The 26427-nt window shown below is 41.8% G+C and overlaps 1 long non-coding RNA gene across 1 annotated transcript in view; it reads right to left on the bottom strand.

Moving 5' to 3' along the window:
• The window catches only part of LOC120914372, a 39709-nt gene extending 21913 nt beyond the window's left edge, over positions 1–17796 (bottom strand). The window contains exon 1 of the long non-coding RNA XR_005743663.1: positions 17612–17796. This is a non-coding gene — a long non-coding RNA (uncharacterized LOC120914372). The remainder of the gene's footprint in view (positions 1–17611) is intronic.
• Positions 17797–26427: the final 8631 nt, after the last annotated feature.

The raw sequence follows: 26427 nt of genomic DNA, 5'->3' as shown, positions 1-26427 counted from the left end.
AAAAAAAACCTGGGTCCCAAAAAAAAATAAAATAAAATCCCAGGTCCCAAAAAAAAAAAAAAAACCCAGGTCCCCCCAAAAAATAAAAAAAATACCAGGTCCCAGTTAGAACAATGGGTTTTACAGAAATTATAAATGATAATTGTCTTAATAATTGGGATAATGAGCGAATTTGAACAAAGAGTGATGCACTAAATTACCAAAAGTATTGGGACGCCTTCCTTTACAATGGAAAGCCGTCAATTCACACCGCACTTTACATACACTGTATTACCAAAAGTATTGGGACGCCGGCCTTTACACGCACATGAACTTTAATGGAACCCCAGTCTTAGTCCGGAGGGTTCAATGTTGAGTTGGCTCCGCCCTTTGCAGCTATAACACCTTCACCTCTTCTGGGAAGGCCGTCCACAAGGTTTAGGAGTGTGTCTGTGGGAATGTTTGACCATTCTTCCAGAAGTGCATTTGTGAGGTCAGGCACTGATGTTGGACGGGAAGGTCTGGCTTGCAGTCTCCACTCTAATTCATACCCAAGGCCAGTTAATTTCCTCCACCCCGAACTCACTCATCCATGTCTTTATGGACCTTACCTTATGTACCTAGTGCCCCATCATTGGTGTCAGTGGGAGGAATAGTGTCCCATCATTGGTATCAGTGGGAGGAATAGTGTCCCATCATTGGTGTCAGTGGGAGGAATAGTGTCCCATCATTGGTATCAGTGGGAGGAATAGTGTCCCATCATTGGTGTCAGTGGGAGGAATAGTGTCCCATCATTGGTGTCAGTGGGAGGAATAGTGTCCCATCATTGGTGTCAGTGGGAGGAATAGTGTCCCATCATTGGTGTCAGTGGGAGGAATAGTGTCCCATCATTGGTGTCAGTGGGAGGAATAGTGTCCCATTATTGGTGTCAGTGAGAGTAATGATCCCCCACTGTTTCTGTCAGTGGAAGGAATGGTGCCTCTTTGTTGGTGTCAGTGGAAGGAATGGTGCCCCAAGGGCCAGATAAAGGCAAGCAAAGGGCCACAGTTTGGAGACAGCTGTCCTAGAAGCTTTAGCCTGTGACAGACCGTTGGAGTTATACATTAACCCTCCATTATAGGTGGAGGAGACAAGTTTACCCCTGCAGCCAAGAACAGCTTGGAGAGGAGGCTTCAGGAGATCAGTTGTAAGGATGGAGGAAGCCGGCAGAAGCACTGAATAGGGAAGGTATTTCTACTTATTACAGCACCCTTAGATATATAACGAGTATTTTTACTTTTTATTTTTTTTGTGTTTGGAGTTGGGATTTAACACAAGTGATAAGTGAAGGATATCTTTTAGCAAATATAATATAATGCAGCTGAGTGTGTGGCACCTGGGGCGGCTTGTCCCCCCAGCCCCCCCACTTATTACGCCACTGATGCAGCATCAGCTTTCTTTTCCCCTGAACTCCCCGGATCCGGACGGTAGGCCTCCATATCTCAGGTTCACCTCCAGAGAACTCTCTCTCTGTTGAAATGACTGATTACATTGGTTAAGCAAACAGCCGAGTTCCCGTGGTGGAGCGTACTGTATGTGTATGTTTGCACGTCTGCCTATAGCGAGGAAAATATTAGTTTATCTCCAAGGTCGTTGCGTCCTGAATCTCGGCTTTAGCAGAGAGATACCAGGAATCGATACTGGACACAACAACAGCATTTCTTCTACTGCCTGATATTCATCTCGGGCCTTCCGCTGCTCTGCCAACCACATCCCTCCAATGGAGAGTCGGTTTTATTACACGGCAACAGAAAGTGAAGCCAGAGAGGGTCCCATGGTCTAAGCTCCGCCCTTTCTTTCTAAAGGTAGAACCAGGGGCGGACTGACAACTCATGGAGGTCTTCATGGAAGATAAAGAGTACCTTAAACCTCCAAAAATCATATTTTTTGTTTCCTAGCCATTTAGAAATGGTTCAATAATCCAAAGCGACGCTCAAAAATTTAATTAGCCACCCATGGCCACCATTGGGACCCATTTTACCAGTGGTGGAGATAACTGAGATAATAAAGAGATAACTGACCAGGAAAATGGTTACAAAAATGGAAGGAGGTCTTCTTGAAAGATAAAGAGTACCTTAAACCTCCAAAAATCCTCATTGTTTCCTAGCAGCTTAGAAATATCTCAATAATCTTAATCAATGCTCAGTAATTGAATTAGCCATCTATGGCCACCATTAGAACCCATCTTACCAGTGGTGACCATAGATGGCTAATTCAATTCCTAAATATTACTTGAGATTATTAAGCCATTTCTTAACCTCCTTCCAAAAAAAAAGGAAGGAGGTCTTCTTGGAAGATAAAGAGCACCTTCAACCTCCAGAAAGTCATATTTCTGTTTCCTAGCAGTTTAGAAAAGGCTCGATAATCTCAAGCGATGCTCAAAAATGGAATTAGCCATCTATGGCCACCATTAGAACCCGTCTTACCAGTGGTGGGGATAACTGAGACAATAAAGAGATAAGTGCCCAGGAAAATGGTTAAGAAAAACAGGAAGGAGGTCTCCTTGGAAGATAAAGAGCACCTTAAACCTTCAAAGATTCTCATTATTGTTTCCTAGCAGTTTAGAAATGGCTCAATAATCTCATGAAATGCTCAAAGATTAACCATCTGTGACCAACATTAGGACCCATCTTACCAGTGATGAGGATGACAGACAATAAAGAGATATCTGTACAGGGAAATGGTTAAAAAAACAGGAAGGAGGTCTCCTTGGAAGACAAAGAGCACCTTAAACCTCCAAAGATTATTTTTATTGTTTCCGAGCAGTTTAGAAATGGCTCAATAATCTCAGGCAATGCTCAGAAGTTAAATAAGCCATCTGAGGCCACCATTAGGACCCATATTACCAGTGGTGGCCATAGATGGCTAATTCAATTCCTGAGCATTACTTGAGATTATTAAGACATTCTATAACCTCCTTCCAAAAAAATGGAAGGAGGTCTTTCTTGGAAGATAAAAAGCACCTTAAACCTTCAAATATTCGTATTTCTGTTTCCTAGCAGTTTAGAAATGGCTCAATAATCTCAGGCAATGCTCAGAAGTTAAATAAGCCATCTAAGGCCACCATTATGACCCATCTTACCAGTGGTGGGGATAACTGAGACGATAGAGAGATAACTGTCTGGGAAAATGGAGGACTTTTGGAAGATAAAAGAGTACCTTAAACCTTCAAATATTCAACTTTTGGTTTCCAAGCACTTTAGAAACGGCTCAATAATCTCAAGTAATCCTCAAAATTTTAATTAGCCATCTATGGCCACCGTTAGAACCCATCTTACCAGTGGTGGGGATAATCGAGACAATAAAGAGATAACTGTCCAGGAAAATGGTTAACAAAACAAAAAGTAGCGTGTGACGAAGAACGTTAAACAGCATTAGACTTCTTAGCGTCTTCTATTATTTAGGTTAGGGATGATAAGAATCGTGAGTGTGTGATCCGCGTTCCTGATAGGGTGTTTAGGTCTCTTCATTAGTGCCGGAGCACGCACAGAGGATACCATCATGAGCGCCTGATCCTTCCTGGTGTGTAGACATTGCCGTACGTCTACAATGCCCAGATTCATGGGGGTAAACATCATCAGGGATGGAGATAAAAATAGAGGTCACCAAGTGTCAGGGCACATCATCTACATTATGTCCTCGGGGCGGGCCGGCCGGCTCAGATCTTGTTGTGGGTCTTCGCTAATGGGACTTGTGTTAAGCCACTTACAAGTGGGGCCCGGTTGTTCGTTTTCTGCTCCAGAATGTTGGATGAAGGCCGTGCTTAGTGGAGTGAAGTGGATGTGGGTTTTAACTTGCTGGAATGTTATTCCAATACGGTCTGATCAAGGGAAACTCAGGGAAGAACTCCAAACAAGTTCCTGAGAGCTTCTGCAGAATAAATGACTTTGGTGATGGGGCTGTACCTTCGTTTTTGAATCAACCAAGAAATGGATGTTATGGGAAAATGGGGCCTTTTGAGTGAGCGGTTGCCTATCATTTGCGATATTGGTCACAGTGACCCTGCATTTTTTTGTTCAGTAGATGCTTTTCGACTAGTTCAATGTATTTATTCTGCACAATTCACCATCTACGAGCAGTAGAAGACTACATAACCTCAAAATGATTGTCTTGGACTCATATTTACCTGCTCCCCATACTTAGGTCGTGTATATATACCGTGCATGGCCTTGGGAACAAGCGGTCATCCCAAGAGGCAGCACTGATCCTGGTGTCATTTTTTTTGTGTCGTCGATGGGCTTCCCAGTAAAAAGTAACCCGAGCGCCTCTACAGCCACCTGATCACTTTTACAGGGTTTGGTCAGTATTAACCCCTTGCTGCACGACTATATACGTCGGCAGAATGGCACAGCTGGGCAGATCGATGTATATATACGTCGCCTTTAAGGCCTGGGGTTTGCGGGCACACGCGCCGCCGTGAGCTCCGTGAGTCTGACCACGGGTCCCGCTGACTCGATGTCCACCGGAAGTCCCGCGGGGAGGAAGAACAGGGAAATGCTGATGTAAACAAGGCATTTCCCCATTCTGCCTAGTGACCAGGGATGGACTGGCCATTGGGACTACAGGCAGTTTCCTGGTGGGCCGATGGCTCAGTGGGCCAGCTTCAGTGACAGCGGACCGGCGCCCCCCTCCACTCCTCTGTCTCTCCCTTTCTGCAGCACTCACCTCCTCTCCCTGCCCGCAGCGCTCACCTGGGGGGGGAACAGAAAAGCAGGGGGACGACAGAGGAGCATGGGGGAGGGGACAGACAGCTATGGCCTGGGACTTTCTCACTTCTGCCTAATCTTGTCCTATAAGGGGGGCACCCAACTGATTCTTTGCCCCGGGTAAAATAATGTCTAGCTTCCCCACTGGTACTGCCTATAAGAGTACCAGTACCAGCTGTTCTACTTTAATAAAGTAGAGTGGCTAGTGAAGGGGGTGAGGGGACTTGGGTGGCCGGGGGGGGGGGGGTGCGGGAGTTGTCCGGCCGCCATGGGAGAGACCTGTCAAAGTGGGCCAGTCTGGATGAAGTCCAGGGCCAAATGTTTGTCCCAGTACAGCCCTGCTAGTGACAGGACACTGATCACAGCTCCCTGTCTTTGGGAGCGGTGATCAGTGTCATGTCACACGTAGCCCATCCCCCCTACAGTTATAATCACTCCCTAGGACACACTTAACCCCTTCCTCACCGCCTACTGGTTAACCCCCTTCCCTGCCAGTGTCATTTACACAGTAATCAGTGCATTTTTTGATTGGGAGCCACGTCGCACGACCGCGCAATTGTCATTGAAAGCGTGACAGTGCTGAAAATTGGCCTGGGCAGGAAGGGGGTGAAGATGCCCGGTATTGAAGTGGTTAAACTTGGATGACTGTTTAAAAATCGCGCATAGTATTTAATAATGTATCGTTTATTTTATTTCCCCTTCTAGCAGGTCACGTAGATCCTTTGTGGAAGTAAAGAGACGTCCCGGCCTTGCTTGGCTCTTGGCCATGAATGATCCCTCTAATGCCTTAATAACAGCGTTCGATATTACGTTACGTTTTCCCGGCTGATATTGATATACGAGTTTCGTTATGTTTGGCTGTAGCTGAAACAATACGTAAGGGGGGATTCCCCGGGAAACATTTCAGTTTCAGAAGCGGGATGAGGCCGTGGAGAACGTTTAACAACCTGAGAAAATCCTTTCAATTGTCTTAAGTTACCGACCTGCAGAGTGACGAGACAACAAAGATTAAAGATTCACAGAGTGTGAATGTTGGACCTGTCAGCCAGTCTGGGGTCTTCAATGGCCGTCACCGCAGGAAGCTCGTCCTACATGATGGTAAAAAGGAGAGTAGAAGGATTCCCCCCCCCCAACCAATAACACTAACATGGCATGGGGGGGGGATTTAATGGGGTAAAACCCAAACCACAAAAGGTGCCTTGTGTCTCGCTTTGTAACAACATGGTGACATTTATGGAGGTTTATGGAACAGGTCTAAAAATGATCGACCTTCACTGAATACCGGAGATTTCCAAGAGGAAACACCGGTCTTTAAAACGCTACCTTCTTGTATAAGTTGTCATTTTTGGTAGCCTGATAGCACCCGGAAATACAACACAACCGCGATCATTCATGATCAAAGCCCAACTCCGGGCTCCAGCCCCCCCCCCACCCCTTCATTCCCCCCCGGCAGTATATCATGGTATATCATAGTGGCAGGTTAGGGTAGTATAGAGTGGTATAGTGGCAGGTTGGTGTAGTGGGGTGGTATAGGACAGGTTAAGGTGGTATAGGGCATGTTGGGGTGATATAGGGTAGTTTGGGGTGGTATAGGGCAAGTTAGGGTTACATAGGGCAGGTTGTGGTGGTATAGGGCAAGTTAGGGTGGTACAGGGCAGGTTGGGGTGGTATAGTGCAAGTTAGGGTGGAATAGGGCAAGTTGGGTGGGCATGGGAAAGGTTGGGTTGGTACAGGGCAAGTTAGGGTGGCATTGGGCAGGTTGGGGTGGTATAGGGCAAGTTATGGTGGCATAGGGAAGTTTGGGGTGGTACAGGACAAGTTGGGTGGCATGGGAAAGTTTGGGGTGGTACAGGGCAGGCTGGGGTGGTACAGGCTGTGGTGGCACAGGGCAGGCTGGGTGGTACAGGGCAGGCTGGGGTGGTACAGGACAGGCTGGGGTGGTACAGGGCTGTTTGGGGTGGTACAGGGCAGGCTGGGGTGGTACAGGGCAGGCTGGGTGATACAGGGCAGGCTGGGGTGGTACAGGGCAGGCTGGGATTGCACAGGGAAGGCTGAGTATGTCAGCTAAAAAATAAATAAATAAATAAAAAACGGGATGGTGTCACCAATCTAGCGGGTGTCACCCGGTGCGGACCGCACCCCCCTAGCAACGCCTCTGACCCTACGGACTAAGACTGGGATGCCATTAAAGTTCATGTGTGTGTAAAGGCCGGTAGTATTTTTGGTAATATATAAAAAATATATAAATAATAATATAATAATAAAATAATAATAATTATATATATATATATATATATAAATAAAAAAAGTATGTGTGTAATAAAATAAAACTAGTATATATATATATATATAAAATGTAATTTTTTAAATTTATATTATATATATATATATATATACATACACATATAAGAAATAAAAAAAATTAATATATATATAATTAAAAAAAAAGTATGTGTGTAATAATATATATATAAAGCCGTTGATAGGAAAAAATGACCATCTTGGTAAATAGCGACTATTATGTCTTCTGTTCCGTCGCGCTCGTACAATGTTGAAGTTTCCATTGGGCACCATTTGTAAAAAATGTCCATGTTTTGCTCGTTTTGCTCGTTGCCTTGCGGGATTGTAAGTACGATGCGGAATCTAGGTGAACATTTATATTATTAACTCTGGAAGGCTGCAGACTTCCTCCCCCCTCCCCCTTCTCCTCCGCCTTCCCCTCCCGTAATTCCATCAAGCAAAGTTTATAAGTTTACGTTCCAATCGGCCATTCAACAATGAATGATGATTGGCTGATTCAGGTTATTTCCCACCACACATCATGGCTATTTGGCGTTGATAGCCCGCGTCTCGTAGGTCGCCCATGCCGCGTTGGGTCTAATGCTCTTCACCTGTTGCTGTAAAACTTATACAACGTGTTTAACAATAATTTCTCTGCTTGGCAGGCGTCCCAAAAGGGAAGTTATAGCAACCGTTCCTGCCAGGATTTAATGACCAGCAAACAGTGAGCGGCGTGCTGGGAGGTGAATTAGCTGGCTGTGTACTTAGTTTATAGTGGGGGGGGGATAAGTAGATCACACAACTATCAATGCAGTTTATACCCCGTGCAATAACAAAACCTTGAGGGAGGAAGATTAGCGGCGCTCCGTAACGTGGGACATATGGAAGGACTTTTCTTGGCAATGTAAACCTTCTGCTGCTGAAAATTCCTTAACACTTGCCTCAAGGCCTTCTTAAGGTCTTACCTGTTGTTTAAACACCATCAGATTTGCACGAAGATAATTGATTTGCGGAGCTAACACCACTTTATGGAGCTTTGTCCCTGGAAACGTTCCTAATTTTTGTTTTGTTTTCTTTGAGTAGCTTGGCCAGTAAAATCTACGAGGTCGAAATGCTGTGGAGAAAATGCTCCTCTAGGTTCCCTTCAGTGCTGGTCACATGTCTATAGGCCTAGGTCAGTGATGGAGAACCTTGGCACCCCTAGATGTTTTGGAACTACATTTCTCATGATCAGGGCCGCCATCAGAAATTTTGGGGCCCCTTACACAGCTTCAGGCATGGGCCCCCTGGAGCAGGAGAATCGGGGGCGGGGGTTGCTACCGAAAATTACAGCGTCATCTCACCTCTTCCTCCTCATGCCGGGAATTAAGAACCCGGGGGGGGACTTGCTGCCGGAATGAAAGTGTTTTCTCTCCTTTTGGCCAAAAGCTGAGAACCGGGGCAACCGGGAAAAATCGGGGCCCCTTACAGGTGTAATGCCTGTACCCCCCTGATGGTGGCCCTGCCCATGATGCTCAACTACACTGCAGAGTGCAGGAGCATCAGGGAAATGTAGTTCCAAAACATCTGGGGTGCCAAGGTTCGCCATCACTGGCCTAGGTCATGAGGTTGTAGGTGATGGAGTACTGCTTGGATCAAGAAGAAAGTGACAACCCAAAAGGTTGTCCTGTTTTTTAACACCCCCAATTGCTCCCCATAAACCACAGGTGTCAAACACAAGACCCACGGGCTGAAGCCGGCCCTTCAGGCCATTTCATGTGGCCCTCAAACCTCTCCTGCAGCCGCAGGAGAACTCCAGCCCTCCTCTGGTCCTCCACCAGTCACCCACTTTCTGATTTCAAGCAATGCATCCAGCTTCTTCCCAGCAGCAGCATAAGGAAAGGGGGGTGCACTGTGATGTAAGGGAGAGTGGGGGACTCAACTTCTGATGGTGGGGGGGGGCTCTTGACATCTAATGTAAAGGGGAGGGGATGCACTGGACATCTAATCTTACAGATACAACCGGCCCTTTTGAGGACAATCATAATGCTGATGCGGCCCACGATGAACTTGAGTTTTACACCCCTGCCATAAACTAAAAGGCAACCATATGGGGTTATGCATATGCTTTGCGTGGTGGCGCAGCAACAATTGTCCCATTTGTTGGGCCGTAATGCCCATCAAAACGTAACTCAATGGTGTCACTCTGCAACCATCCCACAAGCATGTGCGATGCAGGGTGCTGGTGCAGGCTTTAGGGCAGGGGTAGGCAACCTCGGCACTCCAGATGTGGTGAAACTAGAAATCCCATCATGTCTCGGCCTCTAGGAGTCATGCCTGTATTTGTCAGGGTCTTGCAATGTCTCATGGGACTTGTAGTGTCACCACAGCTGGAGGGCCGAGGTTGCCTAACCCCTGCTGGTGGCAAGAAGTCATTGTGTCCATCCACCACCGGATTGTCTCTTTGCTGAGATTTCTCCTCATTTCCGGTCCCAAAGACACAACAGGAAGTGACAAGAACTCTGTCTTTAGACAGTTGTTCTCATTAGGCCCATACACACAATCGGACTTTTTGACAACAAATTTTTTCGGACAATCCGACCGTGTGTACGCTCCATCAGACAAACTTGTTTTCGCTGTGCAAACAGGCAAACTTTCCGGCAAAAAATGTCCTAAGTCTGCTAATCCGATCGTGTGTCCAAAGTACAAACACGCATGCTCAGAACCAATGCTAAAGATCAGCCAACACTAGCAGAAGTTGCCCACAGGGTGGCGGTAAAGAGCTAAAAAAAACACGTGGTTTGGTGAAAGTTGGCTGAAAAAGTCCTACCGTGTGTATGCAGAACAAGTTCACGGCCAACGCCCCTTCGGAGCAAAATCCACGGAAAAGTCAGATGGAAGTCAGATCGTGTGTATGATGCTATTGGAAGATTTCCCTTCTGTTCCTGTTTTGGTGAAAACTGTAAAATGTTAGGATCCCCATCCTGATGGCAATGGTCCAATCCCCTAAACGGGAAAGAGGGCTAATCCCCTGGACGGGACACAGGCTGCAATAAACACCTGGCAGGAGTTCCAAATCTTCCACGTTCCATACAAAATTAGGGTGAAGATACAGTTTAATAGCCAATACAAAATAACTCAATGTAATACGGGTTGGACCAAGATTGGACCTGAAATGGACCTGATTTGTAAAAATAATGTGCTCATCATGATTGTAGACTATAGTAGGAAGAGATAGGAGAACGGATCTCGTTATTACGATTCGGTAAAACCAATCCCCAATATGCAAACCAAGATAAGAAGAGAACTCAATGTTTGCCTAACTCTACCGGCCATCAGTATAGTATTAGTAGCTGGTGATTTCCCATTGAGGGACGCAGTTTGTGTCCAAGCAGAAACTTTTGAACCTGCAGCCAGAAGATGACAGACAGATGAAGTTGGCTCAGTTTACTAACCATATCAGTTTTCACCCCCTCCCCGGCAATGACAGCTCAATCCCTCTTATCAGGGAGCTTCATCAGATCAGGTCTTCGTATAATGAATTGTTGTGTTCACCAGAACATAGCCACCCAGATCTGGGGATTATCAGCTTCAAGTGGCTCGGTAGGAGGCCTTCTAGGAGATGGTAAGGTTATCTATAGACAGGGCTGTGTTTGGAAGATCTTTCCTTAAACTGTAACAATCTTATCTATCAGCAAGATCTTTAGTTTGTAAACCACCCACAGAACAATGGCAGGTCATTTTTGAATTGATGTGTCCAGGAAGTGCACTTGGGTATTGTGTACAGTTGTGTTCGAATATCTCAAGATGATGTGCAAAGGAGGTGTTCTTAGATGAACCAACATTTGGCTCATGTCGTATGTCTATGGAAGGTCTTAGAAATTGTTCATTCCAAGAACGGTAACGCACCCCGACACTCATCTGGGTCCTTAGTTTGGCATGAATGAAAGGTAGATCCTATCTTGTTATCTAATACAGGTAATCCTAGGGGGTCTTTTACATAATCTCCATATCTGATCTTCCCAAGAATCCTCACCAGGGTTTATCAAGGTAGAGGGGATCTCGTATGGAAGGTCTTAGGGATCATTCACACCAAGTGCTCATCTGGGCCCTTAGTTTGGTAACAATGAGGTAGATCCTATCTTGTTATCAAATACAAGAAATCCTAGTGGTCCTATATATAAACGTTGGGGGGTTCTTGGGAAGATCATATATGGAGGTTATGTATAGGACCACTAGGATTACTTGTATTAGATAACAAGCTCAGATCCACCTCGCCATTAGTACCAAACTAAGGACCCAGATGAGCACCCCCTCTACTGTGATAAAGTTTGGTGAGGATTCGTATGAAGATTAGATATGGAGGTTATGTATAGGACCACCAGGATTACCTGTATTAGATAACAAGATAGGATCCACCTCTCATTCATACCAAACTAAGGGCCCAGATGAACACTTGGTGTGAACATTCTCCAAGACCTCCCATATGAGGTCCCCTCTACTGTGATAACCTCCATATCTGATCTTCCCAACAATCCTCCAAAGTTTATCACGGTAGGGGGGACCTCATATGGGAGGTCTTAGGGAATGTTCACACCAAGTGCCCATCTCGGCTCCTAGTTTGGTACGAATGAGAGGTGGATCCTAAGAGCCCAGATGAGCATTTGATGTGAACGTTCCCTAAGACCTCCCATATGAGGTCCCCCCTACTGTGATAAACTTTGGAGGATTCCTAGGAAGATCAGAAGGTTTTCACAGTGGAGGGGACCTCATATGGGAGGTCTTAGACAACGGTCACATTAAGTGCTCATCTGGGCCCTTAGGATCCACTTCCCATTCATACCAAACTAAAGGGCCCAGATGAGCATTTAATATGAGTGTTCTCTAAGACTTCCCATATGAGGTCCCCTGTGATAACCTCCATATCTGATCTTCCCAAGAATCCCCCAAAGTTTATCACAGTAGGGGGGACCTCATATGGGAGGTCTTAGAGAACGTTCACATTAAGTATTCACCTGGGCCCTTAGTTTGGTATGAATGAAAGTTGGATCCTACCTTGTTATCTAATACATCTAATCCTAGGGGTCCTATACATAACCTCTATAGCTGATCTTCCTAAGAATCCTCACCAAGGTTGATCAAGGTAAAGGGGATCTCATATGGGAGGTCTTATAGATCATTCACACAAAGAGCTCCTCTGGACCCTTAGTTTGGTGGTTCATATCCCGCTATCTAATACAGGTATTCCTAACGGTCCTATACACAGGTGAGCACTCAGAATCAGACCACATGCCACCCGCTCGGAGTAAACACACCGATCCTGTGAGTTATTAACTCATATTGACATAACCTCACTATCTGATCTTTCCAAGAATCCTCACCAAAGTTTATGACAGTTGAGGGGACCTCACAAGGGGTGATTTTTTTGTTTCCATCCACTATGTGCTAAAACTAAATTTCGATAACTGTTCTGTGTATGTGATGGACGTGACTACAAACCAGACATGGCCAATGATTGTGTGTGCTTAGTGTAGAAACACGTCCCGAAAAACTGGAACTATCTATAAAAGAACAGTATGAACGGGCAAAACTGATGCTCCTGGGTTTTCGAGAAGTGGAGCAACTTGCTGGCTTCTTGTAATTTTTTGAAGGCTACGACTGGACTATCCCTCCCTGACTCTTCCATAATATTAATTGAAATCTCAGAAGAGCAATAATGCCACAAGAATTGGCCAACAGTTAGTAGGCAAGGCTGGGAGCCCAGGGGAAGTCATGAAGATCAAAGGTGCCTATAATCTTTGAAGGACATCCAAACCTCGGAACAACTTTTAATACCCTTTTACCCCTCTTTACATATGGTGGTTGATGTGAATTAGGGCTGCAACGGATCACAGGTGATCCGTGATCCGAACGGGTCACCCCCTTCGGATCGGCACACACTGTGATCCGCGGATTGCCGCGGCTCCGGAGCTAGGCGAAGCCGCGGCCTTTCCTAATGTTATGTCCGCGGCTCCGGAGCTAGGCCGAAGCCGCGGCCTTTCCTAACGTTATGGCCGCGGCTTCGGCCTAGCTCCAAGGCCGCGGACATCTTGTTAAACCCGGCAGCAGCCCTCCTCCTCTGTTTACACCCACAGAGGAGGAGCCCGCACTCGGACACACCGCTGTAACGGAAGTGACTCTGTACTACCTGAGGGGGGGTTGTCTTACCTGAGGGGGGGGGCTGTCTTGCCTGAGGGGGGGCTGTCTTGCCTGAGGGGGGGGCTGTCTTGCCTGAGGGGGGGCTGTCTTGCCTGAGGGGGGGTTGTCTTGCCTGAGAGGGGGGGCTGTCTTGCCTGAGGGGGGGCATGTGGATATCACAGTGGGGGGATGTGGATATTACAGTGGGGGGATGTGGATATTACAGTGGGGGGGAGAGATGTGGATATTACAGTGGGGGGGAGAGATGTGGATATTACAGTGGGGGGGGGGAGAGATGTGGATATTACAGTGGAGGGGGGAGAGATGTGGATATTACAGTGGGGGGGGAGATGTGGATATTACAGTGGGGGAGAATTGTTTTTTTTTTTGCCGATCCGAAAAAAGATCCGATTCGTGACTCCTGATCCGAGGAACGATCCGAACCGTGAGTTTTTTGATCCGTTGCACCCCTAATGTGAATAGACCCTTACAGTTGAGTATTCAGGACAAGCTCTTGGGACATACCCTGTATTCCAAGGTCCATGTAGTCCAAGGTCCAAGGAATACTCAACCTTAGAAGAAGGAAAGGGGGTATACGACAAAAACTGTCTTGAAAATAATATATATAAAGAAAAGTGTCTCAGGCAGTACTATATTGTTGCCAATGCCCCAATACGGCTACAATCACCTTGTCAGACAACTCAACGAGAAGCCTGGGAACCAATAAAGTGAAGCCGTGAACCAGTAAAGAGTTAATATCGTAGCAAAACATTTCACGCAGGGCATTGTAAATGGCCTCTATAATGTATTATGGCATCGCATGGCTGGGCACACAACCAACGCTATAGAAGAAAAGTGCATTCCATTCATATCTGACCCTTCGCTGGGACTGTGCGCCGTGCCCATATCTGACCCTTTTGTGGGACTGTGCGCCGTGCCCATTACACTTCCCCGCTATTGCAAAATTCATGCAAAAGGCGACCATGTATAAGAAATAACCTCTCCTCTCCCTGCCAAGCTTTTGTTCCAATTGTAGTAAGAACTCCGCTGCAGATTCCCCCGGCCCTGCGCTCAGTTCCCTCCATCGTTCTTTGCAGATAAAGTTATTTTAGATCTGTCAATGCATTACGGATTTCCCCCATTGTTCTCTCTGCATATGTTACCGGGAAACGTCTCCGGAATAGACTGGGTTCATTGTATAGCTCAGATGGTTTAATTATCAGGTATATGGAAGCATGAATAATGGATGCAGCATGCGGCTGCAGGACTAAAAAGCAAGCATAGACCCCCCCCCTCTATGGAACACAATTCAGGACACCATTCCACCAATGAATGAAAACCTATAACCAAATAATTACTAAGCCTTAAAGTGGGTCTGGTACATGTGAAGCAAGATTGCCATGTTGTAGAGCAGACCGATATACAATGCAGATGTCACTTTTATGCATTGCGAGTAACCAGCAGTGGAAAATATGCAAATCTCCAACTCAGAGCAGCAAACTTCAAAGATTCAGGAGCTCAGGATCATACCGATGATTATTCAAATCTGTTTCACCAGCAAAGACTTATAGTTGTATCATGATAAACATAGGTGTGCTGATTTACTAAAACTGGAGAGTGAAAAATCTGGCGAAGCTCTGCATAGAAACCAATCAGCTTCCATACACAGCTGCGCCAGATTTTGCACTCTGCAGTTTTAGTAAATCAACCCCAGGAGTAAGTCCACACATAATTCATATATATGTTTTAGTAACAAATAAAAATAATAATTATATATATATATATATATATATATATATATATATATATATATATATATATATATATATATATATATTACATAAAATTGTTTATTTATTTTTAAATATATACAAATTAATAAAAAATCTTATGTACATTGATTGATTTTATATATATATATATATACACATACATGTGATTTTTTATTCATTTATATATATTAAAAAAGTAATAAACAATTTTATGTGTGTGTGTCTGTATATATATATATATATATATATATATGACATTTAATAACATGTTTTATGTACATTATATTATTATATAAATATTTACATTTTTTCTTTTTAATAAAAAAAAATATATATATATATACACATAAAATTGTTTTGGTAATTTTTAAATATATATAAATTAATAAAAAATCTTATGTGTAAATTTTATATATATATATATATATGTATATATATATATATATATGTATATATATATATATATGTATATATATATATATATGTATATATATATATATATATATATATATATATATATAATTATTATTATTTTTTTATTAAAAAGAAAAATGTTATATAATATAATATTTTTTAAGTAACAAAAAAAAAAATATATATATATATATATATATATATATATATATATATATATATATATATATATATATATATATATATATATATATATACATACACACACACACACACATATAAAATTTACACATAAGATTTTTTTATTAATTTATATATATTTACAAATTAACAAAACAATTTTATGTAAATAATAAATATATATATATATATATATATATATATATATATATATATATATATATATATATATATATATATATATATATATATATATATATTTTATTTTTTATTTTTTTTTGTTACTAAAAAATATTATATTATATATATTTTTTAATTAATAACATTTTTTGTACATTATGTTATTCTATAAATATTTTTTTCCCCTTTTAATCACATATATAATCATATATATATATATATATATATACATATATATATATATATATATATATATATATATATATATATATGATAATATATATAATTTATAACATAATATAATATAAGTACAAACTATATAAAACAAATCTAAATTAATTCATATTTTAATAAATATACACTAATACATATAATATAGATATATATATATATATATATATATATATATATATATATATATATATATATATACGCACACATATATAAAATATATAAATGTATTCATCTAAACTAATGTATTATTATAAATACATTAAATATAATATGGATACATTCTATAAATAAATATATATATATAAATATTTCAGTGTTTGAAAGGTACAACCCAGAGAGTTCCCGGGTACTAGGGAATTACGCTGTACTGTGCTTATAATGAGGGGTTCCCAACATCCCTTCTCGAAATTTTTATTAAATAATTTTATATTATACACAATGGAGTAACTGGAGACACACACAGGTGGAGAGGAACACCCACCTTAGACGAATAGGAATAGTTGGGAATTATTAGTAGGATTTTGGAGGAATAAGAGCACCACACCAATGGGTTCCGTCTAGTAAGGGCATTTTGACTAGATACAATAGAAATGTAAACCCAACGCGTTTCAGGCTTCTCTAATCCCCCTTCCTCAGGGCTTGTTTGTGAAAAATCAATCCGTACCGGACTTGTATCAAAGGACCAGACATTCATCCAATAGTATCCAACATTCCCGGGGACTCCTAGTTCAACCAAGAATGATATTTCAATATCCATCATTGTCCATAGAAGGGGGTCCAACGCTCCCCCAACACCCATCTACTCTTCTCAATGAGCTGATACCCCCCGGACCCATGAGCTGACCCCCCCGGAACCCAGAAGCTGACCCCCCCTGGACCCAGGAGCTTACCCTCCCCGGACCCAGGAGCTAACCCCCCAGACCCAGGAGCTAACCCCCCCAGACCCAGGAGCTAACCCCCCGGACCCAGAAGCTAACCCTTGGGACCCAGGAGCTAACCCCCCCCCAGACCCAGGAGCTACCCCCCGGACCCAGGAGCTAACCCCCCCGGACCCAGGAGCTAACCCCTCCGGACCCAGAAGCTAACCCCCCCGGACCCAGGAGCTAACCCCCCCGGACCCAGGCACTAACCCCCGCGGACCCAGGAGCTAACCCCCCCAGACCCAGGAGCTGACCCCCCCCCAACCCAGTCCAGCATGCCCCACCTGTAGCTAAAATATCTAACCTGCTGCAAATCCATGCACTATAAACTCAACACACGCCGAGAACTCTCATTCCCGGCAAAGTGCCAAACAATGTAACAAATTTAACAATGTAACAAAATGTCACGTGCCAAACAATGTAACAAAATGGCACGTGCCAAACAATGTAACAAAATGGCACGTGCCAAACAATGTAACAAATTTACAAACGCCAAACAATGTAACAACATCCACTGGCACCTAATGCTTTCCAGCAACCGCTACAAGTTCATTTTGTCACGCTGCCAACGATCGCCGCGGGTTAATATATAACAAACGGTCATTAGATAGTCAGCTCTGCAGCCGAGAGAGTTTGGACAGCTCCGGAGAGGCGTGGAGGAATGAATGAAAATAATGAAAGGTGATATAATTGCATTCTGTAAGGTGCCCTGTGCTGAAGGACAGGGGGGGGGATGGGGGGGGGGACTCACCTCCAAAGGCTGTAGTGAAGGTTAGAACCAGCAGGGCGAGTGTCAGGATCCAAAGACTCAGATTCATGTTGGCTGAGTGCGGAGAGAGCGGCTCCCTGTGCTGCTCCCAGTATGTCAGATCTGTACTGGTTCCTTACTGGTGGGGGCTCTGCTCTCTCTATGAGCTTCTCATTCAGCTGGAGCCGAGTTTTGTATGAGTGAGTCTGCTTTGGATGAAAGCCAAGCTGGTCATGTGACCACCAATCCGCTCCGCCCCCTTTTCTTTCCTTTTTCCTTTTTTCCTTTTTAGCACCCGGAATGATCTGATCTCCTTCAAGTGTTGCACCCGGGACACAACGACAGGCGGAGCGCAGTACAAACTGGGCGGCTGCCAGATGATTCCCAGATTTTTTATTTTTTTGGGGGGGATGGAGTTGAGAAATAATCGGGGTCTGATCACACTGCGGCATAACGCAACGAGCGTTCCATGCGTTGGTGCGATGCACCTTGCTGATTGGTGTGTGTCGCAGAATTGTATTTTTTTGCGCATTTTCTTGCGTTTTTGAACGTTTGTGTACAGCGTTTTTAAAAGCATTTTTGAGCTTTGGAGTTTTTTTTTTTTTTATTAGCCAATATTTGTTGCTATGTTTTTCAGCTTTTTCATCCGCTTTTATTTATTATTATTATTTTTTTTTTTTTTACTTTTTTATTTTGTAGGGTTAGGGGTTAAAATAATTGATTTAATATAATTTATTTATTTACTTATTCTTAATTTATTTATTTTGCTAGGTTAATTGTTAAGGTTAGGGTTTAATATTAGGTTTAGGGTTTAATATTGGGGTTAGGATTAAGGGTTAATATTAGCGTTAACAGTTGGGATTTAGTTTATTTTAATGAAATTTTAAAATGTATTTATTTAATTTATTTATTTACTTATTCTTTATTTAATTTTATGTAGGGGTTAGCATTTAATATTAGGGTTAGGATTAAGGATTAATATTAGCATTAACAGTTGGGATTTTGTTTATTTTTATTTAATTTTTAATTCATTTATTTAATTTATTTATTTATTTACTTATTCTTTATTTATTTTTATGTAGGGGTTAGGGTTTAATATTAGGGTTAGGATTAAGGGTTAATATTAGCGTTACCAGTTGGGATTTAGTTTATTTTAATTACATTTTTAATTAATTAATTACATTTATTTATTTACTTATTCTTTATTTATTTTTATGTAGGGGTTAGGGTTTAATATTAGGGTTAGGATTAAGGGTTAATATTAGCGTTAACCGTTGGGATTTTATTTTTATATATTTTTTTATTATACTTATCCTTTATTTATTTATGTAGGGGTTAGCATTTAATATTAGGGTTAGGATTAAGGGTTAATATTAGCGTTAACAGTTGGGATTTATTTTATTTATTTATTTACTTATTCTTTATTTATTTATGTTGGGGTTAGGGTTTTTTTTAACAGGGAAAAAATATTTTTTTTATTTGTTTATTATACTTATCCTTTATTTATTTATGTAGGGTTTTAATATTAGGTTTAGGGTTTAATATTGGGGTTAGGATTAAGGGTTAAAATTAGCATTAAAGGTTGGGATTTCGTTTATTTTAATTACATTTTTAATTAATTAATTTATTTACTTATTCTTTATTTATTTATGTATGTAGGGGTTAGGGTTTAATATTAGGGTTAGGTATTAGGGTTAGGATTAAGGATTAATATTAGCGTTAACAGTTGGGATTTTATTTTTATATTTTTTTTATTTATTTAATTTATTATACTTTTACTTTATTTATTTATGTAGGGGTTAGGGTTTAATATTCGGTTTAAGGTTTAATATTAGGGTTAGCATTAAGGGTTAATATTAGCGTTAACAGTTGGGATTAAGTTTATTTTTTATTACATTTTTAATTAACTAATTTAATTTATTTATTTGCTTATTCTTTATTTATTTATGTAGTGGTTAGCATTTAATATTAGGGCTAGGATTAAGGGTTAATATTAGCGTTAACAGTTGGGATTTTATTTTTATATATTTTTTAATTTATTTATTATACTTATGATTTATTTATTTATGTAGGGGTTAGGGTTTAATATTAGGTTTAGGGTTTAATATTGGGATTAGGATTAAGGGTTAATATTAGCGTTAGCAGTTGGGATTTCGTTTATTTTTTATTACATTTTTAATTTATTTATTTAATTTATTTATTTACTTATTCTTTATTTATGTAGGGGTTAGGGTTTAATATTAGGGTTAGGATTAAGGTTTATTATTAGCGTTAACAGTTGGGATTTAATTTTTATATATATTTTTATTTATTTATTATACTTATCCTTAATTTATTTATGTAGGGGTTAGGGTTTAATATCAGGGTTAGTATTAAAGGTTAATATTAGCATTAACAGTTGGGATTTCGTTTATTTTTTATTACATTTTTAATTTATTTATTTAATTTACTTATTATACTTATCCTTTATTTTTTTATGTAGGGGTTAGGGTTTAATATTAGGTTTAGTGTTTAATATTAGGGTTAGGATTAAGGGTTTATATTAGCGTTAACAGTTGGGATTTCGTTTATTTTTTATTACATTTTTAATTTATTTATTAAATTTATTTATTTACTTATTCATTATTTATTTATGTAGGGGTTAATGTTATTGTTAGGATTTAAATTAGGGTTAGGATAAGGGTTTAATATTAAGGTAAAAGGGTTGGGGTTTAGGGGTTTTTATTTATTTATTTTTATTAGTTAATTATTTATTTTATTAATATATATTTTTTTGTTGTTAGGTTAAGGGTTAACGTTTAATTACGGGTTTAGGATTAGGGGGGTTAATGTTATGGTTAGGATTTAATATTAGGGTTAGGATTAAGGTTTAGAGTCATGGGTTAATATTAGGGTCAACGGTTGGGGTTTAGGGTTTTTTGTTTATTTATTTTTATCAATTTTTTTTAATCAATTTATTTACTTGTTCTTTCTTTATTTTGTTAGGGTATGGGTTAAGGTTAGGGGGGGGGGGGTGTTAAAGTTTAATATTAGGGTTAGGGTTTGGGATTAGGGGGTTATTGTTATTGTTAGTATTTAATATTAGGGTAAAGTATTTTGTTTATTTATTTACTCATTCTTTATTTATTTTGTTAGATAAAGGGTTAAAATTAGGGGTTATGGTTTAATATTAGGTTTTAGGATTCGGGGTTAATTTTATTGTTTGGATTTAATATTAGGTTTAGGGTTTAGGTTTAGGGGTTAATATAAGGGCTAACAGTTGGGGTTAAGGTTTATTTTTTTTTATTACATTTTTTATTTATTCTGTTTATTTACTGATTCTTTCTTTCTTTCTTTCTTTTGTTAGGTTTTAATTTGGGTTTAATATTAGCGTTGGGGTTTAGGATTAGGGGTTATTGTTATGGTTAGTATTTGATATTAGGGTTAAGGGTTTTATTTTTATTTATTTTTATTTATATATTTATAATTTTTATTTATTTCGTTTTATTTAGTTTTTAATTGATTTTATTTATGTATTCCTTCTTTCTTTCTTTCTTTGTAGGGGTAAGAGTTTAATATTAGGGTTAAGGGTTAATATTATTGTTAGGGTTAAATATTGGGATTAGGTTTAGGGCTTAATATTAGGATTAGTGTTAGGGGTTAATATAAGGGTTAATGTTTAGGGTTTTTTATTATTATTATTATTATTATTATTATTATTATTAATTTATTGTGTTTATTTATTTATTTTATTATTATTATTTTGAATTTATTTTTTATTTTATTTTTTATTATTATTATTATTATTATTATTATTATTATTTTTTTTTTTTCATTATTACATTTGAGCTAGAAAATCACTCAAAAAATGCACAGTGAAATGTTTAAAAACACTTAAAGCGGTTCTCCACCCTAAAGTGAAGTCCCGCTGATCGGAACCCCCCCCCCCTCCGGTGTCACATTTGACACCTTTCAGGGGGGAGGGGGGTGCAGATACCTGTCTAAAGACAGGTATTTGCACCCACTTCCGGCCCGGCATTCACGGGCAAAAGACGGGCATTGCGTCACGTCCCGTCGCCCCCCTGTTGTGTGCTGGGAACACTCGACTCCCAGCACACAGCGGGAGCCAATCGGCGGGCGCGACTCGCGCATGCGCCGTAGGGAACCGGGCAGTGAAGCCGCAGCGCTTCACTTCCTGGTTCCCTCAGCGTGGATGGCGGGGGGAGCAGCAGAGAGACGAGCGATCGCTCGTCCTCTGCTGCGGACAGCGCTGGACACCAGGACAGGTAAGTGTCCTAATATTAAAAGTCAGCAGCTGCAGTATTTGTACCTGCTGGCTTTTAATATATTTTTTTGGTGGAACATCCGCTTTAAATCAAGCATTTCCAACGCGTTTCTATGGAACAAAAAACGCATATGAGCTACAAAAAAAAAGGCGAGTCGCCGTCGGAAGGGAGGTGTGAACCTTGGGCCAGATTCACAAAAGGGATTCGCCGTCGTATCTCTGTTTCTATCTATGCGGCGGATTCATAGAATCAGTTACGCATAGATATCCATAAGATCCGACAGATGTAATTGTTTTACACTGTCGGATCTTAGGATGCAATACCGCGGCCGCCGCTGGGGGGAGTTTGCGTCGTAAACCAGCGTCGGGTATGCAAATTAGGAGTTACGGCGATCCACAACGGATTTTCGCGTTCGCTACGTCGCCGCTAGTCTAGTTTCCCGTCGCAAAGTTAGTCGTCGTTTTGGGTGCCCTAACTTTAGTCACCAATCGTATTGCTGTCTAAAGAATGGCCGTCGTTCCCGCGTCGAAATTTAAAATTTAATGTCGTTTGCGTAACAAGTCCGGGAATACGGAAGTACGCTACGCGCGTCGCCGTTCGAAAAAATTACGTCACGGCGCGCAAAGCACGACGGGAATTGCGAAACTGAGCATGCGCAGTAGGTCCGGCGCGGGAGGGCGCCTAATTTAAATGGCACACGCCCATTTGATTTGGCCCGCCTTGCGCCGGAGGCTGCCAGTGTAGGTTTTCATTGCAAGTGCTTTGTGAATCAGGCACTTGCGATGAAAACTTGCGGCGGTGTAACGTATCTACGATACGTTACGCCGCCGCTCACCTACGTGAATCTGGCCCCTTGCGCTTACAGATTTCATGATGTAATAGGACGCATTAAGGTAAAAAAACATGGGAAGCTTTACAACCCCTTTAACCACTTCAGCCCCGGACGGACAATTTGGCTGCCCAATGACCGGGCCACTTTTTGCGATTCGGCACTGCGTCGCTTTAACTGACAATTGCGCGGTCGTGCGACATGGCTCCCAAACAAAATTCACGTCCTTTTTTCCCCCACAAATAGAGATTTCTTTTGGTGGTATTTGATCACCTCTGCATTTTTTTTTTGCGCTATAAACAAAAATAGAGCGACAATTTTGAAAAAAATATCAATATTTTTAACTTTTTGCTATAATAAATATCCCCCAAATATATATAAAAAATATATTTTTTCCTCAGTTTAGGCCGATACGTATTCTTCTCCTATTTTTGGTAAAAAATAAAATCGCAATAAGCGTTTACTGATTGGTTTGCGCAAAAGTTATTGCGTCTACAAAATAGGGAATAGTTTTATGGCATTTGTATTATTATTATTACTTTACTAGTAATGGCGGCGATCTGCAATTTTTTTTTCGTGACTGCGACATTACGCATCGGACACTTTTGATGCTTTTTTGGGACCATTGTCATTTTTACAGCGATCAGTGCTATAAAAATGCCCTGAAATACTGTGAAAATTACACTGGCAGTGTAGGGGGGCGCTGAAGGGGTTAAGTGTTCCCTAGGAAGTGATTCTTACTGTGTGGGGGCGTGGCTTGGCCTGTGACGTCACTGCTCGTCGTTTCCTATGACAGGCTCACTAGGAAGCACGGTGAGAGGTTTGCTTACACTCACCTCTCCCCGTTCTTCAGCTCTGTGACCCGATCGCGGGGAAACCGGCGGCGATCGGGTCCTGCGGGCGCGGTCACGGAGCTCAGGACCGGGTCACGAGGGCGGCGGCGGCCCGCGCAACCCACGGCTGGAATCTTAAAGGGGACGTACCTGTACGCCCTTGTGCCCGGTCGTGCCGCTCTGCCGACGTACATCGGCGTGCGGCGGTCCTTAAGTGGTTAAGTATAACTAAAGGCAACATTTTTTTAGATAAAGTGGAGAGGGATTAGAACCCCCTGTTTTTCTTTTTTTCAATAACCTTTATTGAAGAGTTTCACATAAAAACAAAGAGCAACCAATCAAAGAAAAGAAAATAAGCAATGCCATACATTGAGATTCATCCCATATTTTGGGTTGTCCCCAGAAATGTCATAGAGGGGAAATCTTTCAATGGGGACACTAGGGGGGGGGGGGGTCCCAAGGAATTCCCTCAATTTGCAGGGATTTCCTCTCACTTCCTGTTTGGCTATGGGGACAGGAAGTGAAGGGAAATCCCCCCCCCCCAATGGGACACAGGTGGCGATATAACCCTCCATTACTCCATCCAAGTTTGGCCTTTAGTTCTACGTTAAATTGGTCTCGGCTTTGTGTCACATTCCAACATTTTTCCTTGGGTTTCTCTTTCTTCTGAGGACCTACAGACAGTCCAGAGTCACTTATTACCACCTGATGTGCCGTTCAGTATGGGGGGAAGGAAGGCCACCACACCTGCAGATCGTTATCTTCATAGAAAGAGATGAGAGGACGGGACGCCGGGCGATCATCTATCACAGACGGGTAACGCTCTGACATTCTGAAGTGCTCCTTCTTGCTCTCTTGGGAAAAAAAATTCTAAAACTCCCCGACAATGATATTTTTAGATCCTCTAAACCGGATGGAAAATTTTGATTTTTTAAGGGTTGCGTAAGTGCGGAACTTTCCTAAAGTTGACAGACACCATTTTGAAATTTAGCCGTCTCCTTAGATAATGTAGAGCGGCCTCTCTAAACCTTTTCACCCGAAGGGACCCTTAAAATAATAAAATCATTTTTCATGTTTCAGGGAGCAATCATCTGAGGTCAGTGGGAGAAATGTCCCTTACATTGATGGTTAGTGGTCAGTAATCAACTGGAAAGCTTGGCTCTGCTCCATAGTCAACTAACAAGCTTGGCTCTGCTCCACAGTCAACTGGCAAGCTTAGCTTTGTTCCATAGTCAACTGACAAGCTTGGCTCTGCTCCATATTGAACTGGCAAGCTGAGCTTTGTTCCATAGTCAACTGGCAAGCTTGGCTCTGCTCCATAGTCAACTGGCAAGCTTAGTTTTGCTCCATAGTCAACTGGAAAGCTTGGCTCTGCTCAATAGTCAACTGACAAGCTTAGCTTTGTCCCATAGTCAACTGGCAAGCTTGGCTCTGCTCCATCGTCAACTGGCAAGCTTAGCTTTGTTCCATAGTCAACTGGCAAGCTTGGCTCTGCTCCATAGTCAACTGGCAAGCTTGGCTCCGCTCCATAGTCGGCTGACAAGCTTGGCTTTGCTCCATAGTAAACTGACAAGCTTGGCCCTGCTCCCTAGTCAACTGACAAGCTTAGCTTTGCTCCATAGTAAACTGGCAAGCTTGGCTCTGCTCCCCAGTCAACCTGCAAGCTTAGCTTTGCTCCATAGTAAACTGGCAAGCTTGGCTCTGCTCCATAGTCAACTGACAAGCTTGGCTCTGCTCCATAGACAACTGGCAAGCTTGGCCCTGCTCCATAGTCAACTGGCAAGCTTGGCCCTGCTCCATAGTCGGCTGACAAGCTTGGCTTTGCTCCATAGTAAACTGGCAAGCTTGGCCCTGCTCCCTAGTCAACTGACAAGCTTAGCTTTGCTCCATAGTAAACTGGCAAGCTTGGCTCTGCTCCCTAGTCAACTGGCAAGCTTGGCTCTGCTCCATAGTAAACTGGTAATCTTAGCTTTGTTCCATAGTCAACTGGCAAGCTTGGCTCTGCTCCATAGACAACTGGCAAGCTTGGCTCTGCTCCATAGTCAACTGGCAAGCTTAGCTTTGTCCCATGGTCAACTGGCAAGCTTGGCTATGCTCCATAGTCAACTGGCAAGCTTAGCTTTGTTCCGTAGTCAACTGGCAAGCTTGGCTCTGCTCCATAGTCAACTGGTAAGCTTGGCTCTGCTCCATAGTCGGCTGACAAGCTTGGCTTTGCTCCATAGTAAACTGGCAAGCTTGGCCCTGCTCCCTAGTCAACTGACAAGCTTAGCTTTGCTCCATAGTAAACTGGCAAGCTTGGCTCTGCTCCCTAGTCAACTGGCAAGCTTGGCTCTGCTCCATAGTCAACTAGCAAGCTTAGCTTTGTTCCATAGTCAACTGGCAAGCTTGGCTCTGCTCCATAGTCAACTGGCAAGCTTGGCTCTGCTCCATAGTCAACTGGCAAGCTTCGCTTTGTTCCATAGTCAACTGGCAAGCTTGGTTTTCATGACATTCAAGTTATCTTTTCTTAAAAAGTAATAATTTAATTAAATGTTCTTATGCTCCTAAAATGATTGATTAAAATACTCCTACAACTGAACTTCTATGGGTCCAGCCATCTCTCCGCTGTTTATATTATTAATTCCCCAGTAATAATTTCTGAAAAGAGCAAAATATCATAAAATATACTTAAAACATTTACATCTGCTAATCCAACCATTACCATAAGTACTTTTCCAAGCCCTAATAATAAAAAAACAGCCCGATAGATGAAGTGTTTATTAGTTGCTAAGGAAATTGTGGACATTCCTGAAAAGTTTGCCGAAGTGTGTGTTTGTGTTTGCCGTTTCCCAACATAATTACTTCTATAATGATAAATTGGCACAGGCGGCTCAGGCAGCTGCTGGTGTGATA

This window comes from Rana temporaria, chromosome 9, assembly GCF_905171775.1.
Source record: "Rana temporaria chromosome 9, aRanTem1.1, whole genome shotgun sequence".
Taxonomy (NCBI): domain Eukaryota; kingdom Metazoa; phylum Chordata; class Amphibia; order Anura; family Ranidae; genus Rana; species Rana temporaria.
Note: the sequence above shows the minus strand (reverse complement) of the source record. Positions and strands in the feature narration are given on the sequence as shown.